At 44.2% G+C, this 10,125-nt stretch overlaps 1 pseudogene; it reads right to left on the bottom strand.

Moving 5' to 3' along the window:
- Positions 1-8,331: 8,331 nt before the first annotated feature.
- LOC132893655 (transcription factor HES-5-like) lies at positions 8,332-8,914 on the bottom strand (annotated as a pseudogene).
- Between the last annotated feature and the right edge of the window lie 1,211 nt (positions 8,915-10,125).

Below are 10,125 nucleotides of genomic sequence, written 5' to 3' on the forward strand. Positions count from 1 at the left end.
GTGGAAAAGGCTGTTTTCTCTCAGGATAACGGAGTCAAGGGGATCTGCCAATATCCCTTTGTGAAATCCAGTGTTGAATAAAAACGAGCCGTGCCTAGTCGATCAAGCAACTCGTCAATACGAGGCATTGGGTACGCATCGAATTTAGACACCGCGTTGACTTTTCTATAGTCCACACAGAACCGGACCGACCCGTCGGCCTTGGGAACCAAGACCACCGGGCTGCTCCAGTCACTGTGGGACTCCTTGACGATGCCCATTTCGAGCATGGCCTCGAGTTCTTCCCGAACCACCTTTTTTTTGTGTTCGGGCAGTCTGTAAGGGTGGTTGTGCACTACCATCCCTGGGGGCGTCTCAATGTGGTGTTCTATGAGGTGGGTGCGGCCGGGCAGGGGCGAGAATACATCAGAAAATTCTGTCTGCAACTGGGCGACCTCCGTGAGTTGGGTCGGGGAGAGGTGGTCTCCACAGGGGACCAGAGCGGTGGGCGATGTCAATTTTCCTTTTTGAACCTCCGGCCCCAGCTCCACCTTCTCTGGAACCACCGACACAAACGCCACGGGGACCTCCTCGTTCCAAAGTTTTAACAGATTGAGGTGGTAAATCTGTAACAGCCCACCCCTGCCCATTCGCCGCACCTCATAGTCGACATCCCTGACTCGCCGTGTAACCTCAAAGGGCCCTTGCCACCTGGCGATCAATTTGGAGCTCAACGTGGGCAACAACACAAGTACTTTATCTCCCAGTGTGAATTCCCTAAGGTGCGTGCCCCTGTCGTACAGACGGACTTGACGTTCTTGGGCCTGCCGCAAATTCTCCTGGGTTAGGTGTGTGAGTGTGTGGAGTTTGGCACACAGGTCGATAACGTATTGAATTTAATTTTTACTTGTTGAAGGTCCCTCCTCCCAATTTTCACACAGCACATCTAGAATGCCACGCAGCTTACGCCTGTATAATTCGAATGGGGAGAACCCTGTGGAGGCTTGTGGGACCTCTCGCACTGCGAATAACAGGGGCTCGAGCCATTTATCCCAGTTGCGTACGTCCTCTCTTAAAAATTTCTGAATTATGTTCTTGAGGGTGCGATTGAACCATTCAACTAAGCCATCTGTTTGTGGGTGATACACGCTGGTGCGGATAGGCTTAATTCCCAGTAACCCATACAGTTTGCGCAGTGTGCATGACATAAACGTAGTGCCTTGATCAGTCAGAATCTCTTTGGGGATTCCGACCCGAGAGATGACACGGAAGAGCTCTTCTGCAATACTACGTGCTGAGATATTGTGAAGAGGCACTGCTTCCGGATATCATGTTGCATAGTCCACCAGGACTAAAATAAAGTGATATCCTCGTGTTGACCGATCTAATGGCCCGAAGAGATCCATCCCAATTCTTTCGAACGGGGTCTCGATTAATGGCAGAGGGCGCAAAGGCGCTTTTGGAATGGCCACGGGATTTGCTAACTGGCATTCACGTGCCGTACACCACCTACGGACATCGCCGCGAATCCCTGGCCAATAGAACCGGGCCATTATTCAGGCTAGTGTCTTATCCTGCCCCAAGTGTCTGGCCATGGGATTAAAGTGAGCCACCTGGAATATAAATTCCCAGCAGCTCTTTGGAATTAAAAGCTGTGTTATCGGATCCTTAGTCTGAGTGTCCTGCGTCACTCGGTATAATCTATCCTTAATAATGGAAAAATAGAGGAAGGATGGAGTGGCGTTTGGCTGGAGCATTTGACCATCGATTACTCTCACTTGGTCAAACGCATGCTGCAGAATCTCGTCTTGTGACTGCTCTAACAGGAAATCTGCAGGGGATTCCCCGAGAGAGGGAGGAGGAGCTTGCTGCTCCTCACTCTGATGCAGTGATGACATAGATGGCTCTGTGACAGCTGCTCCTGCCAATGCCACAACAGGACCTCCCCCCACTAAATTATGGCAGGCCCCACTCTTCACTAAATGTGACATTAATTCCCTAAATCCCGGCCAATCAGTCCCCAAAATTATCGAGTGGGTAAGGCAAGGATTAACTGCCACCTTTACTCTAAATTTCTCCCCTTGAAATAGAATGTGGACTGACACTAAAGGGTAGTTGTGAACATCCCCGTGCACACACAACACCTTCACCAATTGTGCTTTCCCCAATGACTCGTCTTGCACCGGGCTTTGGTGGATTGAGGTCTGATTAAAGCCGGAGTCCACCAAAGCCTGATACGTATCCCCTTGAATACTCACCGGTATGCGATACGCTCTGGCCCAATCGAGGGTGGTCCCTGGCGTGTTGGGGATCCGGACCACCGCACCCACCTCCATCGCCGAGCACTGATGCTGGAGGTGCCCCGGCTCCCTGCAGCGCCAGCATACCAGCCCAGGCTGTTCCTCTGCACCGGTGTTTCGGAGCTCACTCACCTGAGGGGGGGGAAGACACAGACATGGAAGTAGGAAACAGTAGGGCACAGCGGGTGCGGCAGGCCGGCTGGGGTGGAGCCAGCCCCAGCCTCCGCGGTGGGGGAATGGGGTGAGGACAAGAAACAGAGGGGGAGAGAGAGAGAGAAGAGAGGGGAGAAGAGGAGACATGCTGTCCTGCCGTCGGAACAGCCACCATATGGTCCTCCACCAGCTCGATGGCCTGATCCAGTGACGCGGGTGATGGCACTGGACCCACTCCACTGTTCCTTCCTGAAGTCAGGCGATGAATTGTTCCAGGGCCACCAGGTCGATGATTCCCTCGGCGTCGCGGTTGTCGGCCCTCAGCCACTGCCAGCAGGCGTCCTGGAGTTGCTGGCCAAACGTGAATGGCCAGCTGATCTCCTCCAGGTGCAGCACGCGGAAGCGCTGCCATAGCTGCTCCGGGGTGCACCCCACACGTTGGAGGACAGCCCTGCGGAGGTCGGCATAGACCAGCTGGCTGTTGGCAGGGAGCTGTAGCGTGGCCAGCTGTGCCTCACCCATTAGCAGGGGGAGGAGGCGTGCCGCGCGCTGTTCCACCGGCCAACCCCATGCCTCTGCTGCCTGCTGAAAAAGAGCGAGGAAGGCTTCGGGGTCGTCGTGCGGACCCATCTTTGTTAGGGTGAGGTGGGGAGGGTCCGCGGTGGTGGTGATGGTGGACCCTGCCGACGCAAGCAGGTGCCGGAATGCCTGGCGATCTTCCTGCTGTGCCAGCACCAGGGCTTCGAACCGTTGTTCCTGCTCCTTCCGGAGGGTGACCAGTGCCTGGTGCTGGCTCTGTTGGGCCAAGGTGAGGGCATGGACCAGGTCCTTGAAGGGGGAGGACTCCGTGGGGCTGTCTCCTTCTGCACTCTGTCCCGGGTTTCGGCACCACTGTAGGACCAGAGCAGGTGGGTGGAGCACAGAAGCACGGCAGGCCAGAACTGAGTTCTCAGAAACTTTTATTTTCTGTGGTATGTGGCTTTTCAGCTCATTCACTCTCTCACACATGCACACACATGCATTCTGGTCAGGAGAGAGCTCCCTTTCTCTGCTCTCTTGCTCCTTTTATAGGGCATGGTCACTGGGGAAGACACACAAACACAGGTTAATTCACATCAGGTGCAGTGATTCTGCCACTTACCTTCCCTGACTCCGCCCTCCATTCACAGACCGACACTTGACCACGCCCCTGCTGCCACAGAGTGGTTTAAAGGGAAACATTTAAGGCAAGGCGAGGCAAGTTTATTTATATAGCACATTTCATACACAATGGCAGTTCAATGTGCTTTACAGAAGTAAAAACAAAACAGTAAACAATAGAGAGTAAAATTACATAAAATGATTTTATTTTTATTCTAATATATAATATTAAAAGAATTAAACAATTAATTAAAAGAATTAAAAGAAAATAATAAGAATTAAACAATAGTAGAAATAAAATAATAAAATGAAGTAGTAGTTCAAATAGGAGGAGAAAAAGAAAAAAGAAATCAGCAGAATAAAATAGAATAAAGTTAAAGTTAAAGTAAATTTGAAACATGCAGAGAAAGTAAAAATTATAAAAAATGTAAAGAAGACAATATTAATTATTTAACAGAAAGCATCTGAAAACAGCTTGGTCTTTAACCTAGATTTGAAGCTGCCAACAGCAGGATCATTTTTAATGTCCTCTGGCAGTTGGTTCCATAGCTGTACTGCATAGTAGCTAAAAGCTGCTTCACCATACTTTGTTTTAACAACTGGTTTTAATAGTAAATTTTTCTGTTTCGATCTGGTAGATCTGATTGGGTGATTGTGTTAGGCCGCTGCAACATATCAGAGAGGTAATTGGGCCCTGTACCATTTAGAGATTTGTACACCAGCAGCAATGCTTTAAAGTCAATTCTGTACCTTACTGGAAGCCAGTGAAGGGACCTTAGAATTGGAGTAATGTGCTCTGTTCTTTTTGTTCGTGTGAGAACCCTAGCCACTGCATTTTGAACCAGCTGAAGTCGTTTGATGGTCTTTTTTGGCAGGCCTGTGAAAAGGCCATTGCAGTAATCAACCCTACTAGAGATGAAGGCATGTATTAGTTTTTCCAGATCATTTTTTGACATAAGTCCTCTTAGTTTGGAAATGTTTTTTAGGTGATAAAATGCCGTTTTAGTGATTGCTTTCATGTGACTGTCAAAGTTTAGCTCGCTGTCAATGAAAACACCAAGATTTTTAACCATTTCTTTAGTTTTAATCCCTTTTGTGTCAAGAATAGTGGTAATCCTGAGTCTTTCATCTTTTTTTCCAAATAGAATTACTTCTGTTTTATCTGTGTTCAGCTGAAGAAAATTTTGTGACATCCAGCTGTTGATTTGATCGATACACTGGTAGAGACATTCAAGGGGGGCATAATCATTAGGTGATAGAGCAAAATAAATTTGGGTGTCATCTGCATAGCAGTGATACAAAATTGAATTGTTATTGATAATTTGCCCAAGTGGGAGCATATAAAGGTTGAAAAGTAATGGTCCAAGAATCGACCCCTGGGGGACACCACAGGTCAAGGACATTGACGTTGAGGAACAATTTCCCACGGTAACAAAGAAGCTTCTATCTTTTAAGTATGAATTTAACCAATTGATAACTTTACCAGTCAATCCAACCCAGTGTTCAAGTCGATATAGCAGTATGTTGTGATCAACAGTATCAAAAGCCGCACTGAGGTCCAGTAATACCAGGACCGATGTTTTGCCTGCATCAGTATTAAGACGTATGTCATTTATAACTTTAATCAGCGCTGTTTCAGTGCTGTGATTGGCACGAAATCCTGACTGAAAATTATCAAAATGGCTGTTTGATATCAAGAAGGCAGTTAATTGATTGAAGACAATTTTTTCAAGGATTTTCCCGATGAATGGTAAATTTGATATTGGCCTGTAGTTATTTAATACTGAAGGATCCAGATTATTTTTTTTAAGTAGGGGCTTTACAACGGCTTTTTTTAGGGACACAGGAACAACGCCAGTCTCCAGGGATGTATTTATAATTTGAAGCACATCTGTAATTATAAGATGAAGAACAGACTTAAAAAAGTTGGTGGGCAGAATGTCCAATTCAGATGTTGAGGAACTGAGATTTTGTACAGTTTTTTCAAGAGTCTCATAATCAATTAAACAAAATTCTGACATTGTGTTGAAGTTATCTATCTGTGTCATTGGTGATTGCAATTTTTCAATTTTTTGCAACTGAGATATATTATGAGGAATATTCTGCCGTATTTTATCAATTTTACCTTTGAAAAAGGATGCAAACTCATTGCATTTATTAACTGAGAGAAGTTCAGGTGCTAATTGTGGTGGGGGATTAGTTAGCTTCTCTACTGTTGAAAATAGCACACGGGCATTGTTCATATTCCTGCTGATGATGTTGGAGAAGAAAGACTGTCTTGCTTTACGAATTTCATAATTATAATTACAAAGCATCTCTTTATGGATTTGATAATGGATGTGAAGTTTAGATTTGCGCCATTTTCTTTCAGTCTTTCTACATTCTCTCTTTAGCAGTTTAACAGCCGGGTACTGCTTCCATGGTGCTTTCTGCTTATCATTGACTCTTGATTTTGAATGGAGCAATATCATCCATAATTTGGGTCATATTTAAATTAAAAATTTCCAGTAAATCATCTACAGAGTCTGACATTTTGGTTGAGTTCTGAGAGAAAGCTTGCTCAAAGAGAGCACATGTGTTGTCTTTTATGACTCTCCTACCTATAGTCGTTGAGCTGTTCTGAGACATAGAAACATCAAAGAAAACACAGAAATGATCAGATAAGGCCAGGTCAACAACAGTAGTAGAAACAGTAAGACCCTTTGTGATGACGAGGTCAAGAGTATGACCACGAGAGTGGGTCGGCCCCTGTACATGTTGTACTAGGTTGAAGTTGTCAATAATTGCAAGTAGTTCTTTGGCATAAGTGTTATCAGTATTATCTACATGCAAGTTAAAATCCCCAGATATAATAAGACAATCAAACTCTAAGCAAATGACTGACAACAGTTCACCAAACTCTTCAAGAAAGACTTTGGCTGAATGTCTCGGAGGCCTATAAATAGTTAATAATAATATGTTAGGAGAGCATGTAACAAGTGCACATAAGTGTTCAAAGGACGTAAAATCACCAAGTGAGGATTGTTTACATTGAAAAGAGACTTTGAATATATTTGCGATCCCTCCACCTTTCCCTTGTCGGGTAACATTCAAAAAATTAAAATTTGGGGGAGCTGCTTCAATAAGGGTGGTAGCACTATTTGCTTGATCCAGCCAAGTTTCAGTTAGAAGCAAAAAATCAAGATTGTGTTTGCAAATAAGATCATTAATTAAAAATGAGTTGTTTAAAAGTGATCTAACGTTCAGAAGAGCTAGCTTTACAGAAAGTCTAGAAGTAATATCTGCTTGTGCACGCTGATGTTGTTTTAAAACAGGAAGGAGATTAGATTGGTTCACCCCCAGGGTTAAATGTGCTCTATGTTTTCTATTTCTTATCAACACAGGAATAGAGAATGGCATAGGCACATTGGGTCCCAGCTGGTTTTCAAAACTACACCCATTCGCAGGGACCCAGAGTACATCAAACAAGACTTTCTAAATGTTCCATTTGGTTTGAGGGTGAAAGGATTGGAGATGACATGTATCTTTTGGATGGTGAAAAAGATTTGTAGCCAGCTGAAAGTCCTGGGCGAACACAATTTTGATGAACTGGGTACACTGCTTGTCACGACAGATTTGGGCTGGAAAAAGAGAGAGTGTAGCCATTGGGAGCAATTTTTTCATGCTATTTGGGAAATCCATCTGGGGGGAAGATAGAGATGACGAAATGGAGTCCTCTGATTTTTGGCAATCTGTCTTTGAATGTTGGCAGTCTTGCAGGTCAGATGTCTGTGTGTCCTTGATGACGACTTGCAAAGATGATTGTTTAGGCTTTGTAACTATGTCAGTCTGCGACATCTTATCAGAGACATCATGTCAGAGATGTCAGAGACATCTTATCAACTGATTTAAAAAAACCCATTTAAATGTCTTGTAATGGCCTAGTCAAGCCCAGACCTCAATCCAATAGAGAATCTGTGGCATAACTTGAAGATTGCTGTACGCCAACGCAACCCATCTAACTTGAAGGAGTTGGAGCAGTTTTGCCTTGAGGAATGGGCAAAAATCCCAGTGGCTAGATGTGCTAAGCTAATAGAGACATACCCCAAGAGACTTGCAGCTGTAATTGTAGCAAAAGGTGGCTCTATAAAGTATTGACTTGAGGGGGATACTTATGCACACTCCAGATTTCTATTTTTTCATCTTAATTATTGTTTGTGTCACAATCAAATGATGCTAACCCCCCAAAAATCAATTTTAATTCCAGCTTATAATGCAACAAAACAGGACAAACACCAAGGGGGATGAATACTTTTGCAAGGCACTGTATGTAATTATGTTACAGAGCCAGGCAACATACTACAGAGGGTAACTGCAAAAGACAAGCACACACACACACACACACACACACACACACACACACACACACACACACACACATCTGGAGGGAAATTTCATACATATTTTGCAAGTATTTTACAGGGAAATGGTTAATAATTTATTAGCTGAGAGCGTACCAGAAACCACCAGAAGGCATGTAAATTTCAAAATTTTCCGGGGGGGCATGCCCACAGACCCCCCTAGCATTAGTGCATCTTTGGTGTGCCACGGCAGCTTTGCCACCACAAATTCCAGAGCCACCTACTACGTTTTTTTTAAACCCGGCTACTTCAGATTTTCTGCAGAAACCTGGTGCTGCTCATGCAGAAGTTGAAAGAAAACTACACAGTCCACATAAACTTGTGTTTCCAGCTTTTCATCTTCAATCTTGACCTTCTCTTTACCAGGCCTTCTTAACTGAACTCTTCTCTTCACTGATGATCTGCTGCTGTGTAGAGCTCAGCTGAGGCAGAACATTTCCCGTCTTGTCCGCGTCTGAAGATGGCTGCAGATTCTGGAAGTGGTTCTGGAGTTTTCTCTGACTCTGTGTCTTCACCTCTTCTTTGGACAGGAAGTGGACAACTCATGGAAACAGCTGGAGAAGCCTTGATTGACAGTTGCTGAGCTGGAGGAGGATTCAGACTGCTGCTGTCGTTTCAAGAAGCTGACTGTTATCTCCAGGATATCTCCTTTCTCCAGCTTGGAGTTAGGCTGCTGGTTGAGGAACTCTGGAACCAGGAGAGATTTCAGCTGCTCAATGCTGCTGTTGATACGATTTCTGCACATCTTCTCCACCATTGGTTTTATTCATCAGCCTCAAATAACAGAGAAAGAACATTTGGTCATCTTGAACTATAAAGAGTTACTGAGTAGAAAGCAGATAATTATAAACATTGAAAGGAAGCAGGTTCTTAATTTACCTTATTGTTTAGAGGTAGGTGATCATTTGAGATGGTCACTGCTGAAGTGATGGTTGGTGCCATGGCCGTGTCTATGCTGTACATCTCTCTGTGTAGAGTGAGTGTGATTTGTACTGGCTACATCTCTTCTATTTATACTCCAAAATCCCCATATGAATGTATGGGTCTTGGGCTTGTTGGAGTTTCTCACAATTTGGAGCCAATGGGAGAGCTTGGACATACAATGAGGAATATAGGGCTGCCACATGCTCAGTACTCTTGTAGCAGAGAACAATGTCCATGTCTCAGGGGAGCAGGTGGAGGGGCAGGGTGATGGAGATGGACTCACTGGAAAAGTGGTGACCCTGTAAAGAGAGCAGATCTGCTGCCTGATGTTGGGATCAGTGTCACTGACAGAGCACACGCTCATCACTGCTCACACGTGTGAAGCCAGAGCCACTGAAACTCACCAAATACGCTGTGGTATTTATTAATAAAAATAGTCAAGATGATCCAACAATACAATCAGCAACTGTATTAATGATTTTATTTCACTACTTTCTTTGGATGATTTATGAACAAATAATCAACCATCATAATTTCTAAAGTATTATTTCCCCTGTGACTGCATCGTTATACACAATAGCTAGAAGTGTGTCTATTCCCATGTGAGACTCTTTCATAACTTACTCATTCAGATGCCAATACCATGATTACGCTAATGATGTCAATAAAACTGTATTAAAGTTCACCCTCATATCCATAAGCAGGTCTACTCCGCTGGGTGCATCCAGAATATCCCTGTGGCTCGTGGCGTTTCAGTTGGTTAGACTGCGACTCCTCCTTCCTGAGCTTTCCCACACTCTGACCATTTAAAGACTGGATCAGAAACAATCGAAGTGTGCCGATTCACATGCTAATGTATCTTTTATTAAAAACAAAACAAAACAAAACCCTTTTTGTCATTTCTAGGAGGGACTCACACTGACCTGTGATGAAAGACACTTAAATTTTGCAGTATCCTAAAAGAACTAACAGTCTAACTTCACGAATTGTTGAACTACAAGATTATTTTTTTTCAATGATGCTTGAAAACTAGTTTCAATGTTTACTCACATTTTGAGCCCATCATGCACATGGAGATGAACTTTATTAAGCCTATTAGAAAAAAAGACGAGGGGACGTTAATATTTCTGTATAAAGTATGACACTATTGTGAGAGTTGCTGTTACAGAAAATTATCAACAGCTTCTAACCGATTCAGAAGTGAGAATTCAACAGGGCTATGCTATAAT

The sequence above is a fragment of the Neoarius graeffei genome, chromosome 11 (assembly GCF_027579695.1).
Source record: "Neoarius graeffei isolate fNeoGra1 chromosome 11, fNeoGra1.pri, whole genome shotgun sequence".
NCBI classification, from domain to species: Eukaryota; Metazoa; Chordata; class Actinopteri; order Siluriformes; family Ariidae; genus Neoarius; species Neoarius graeffei.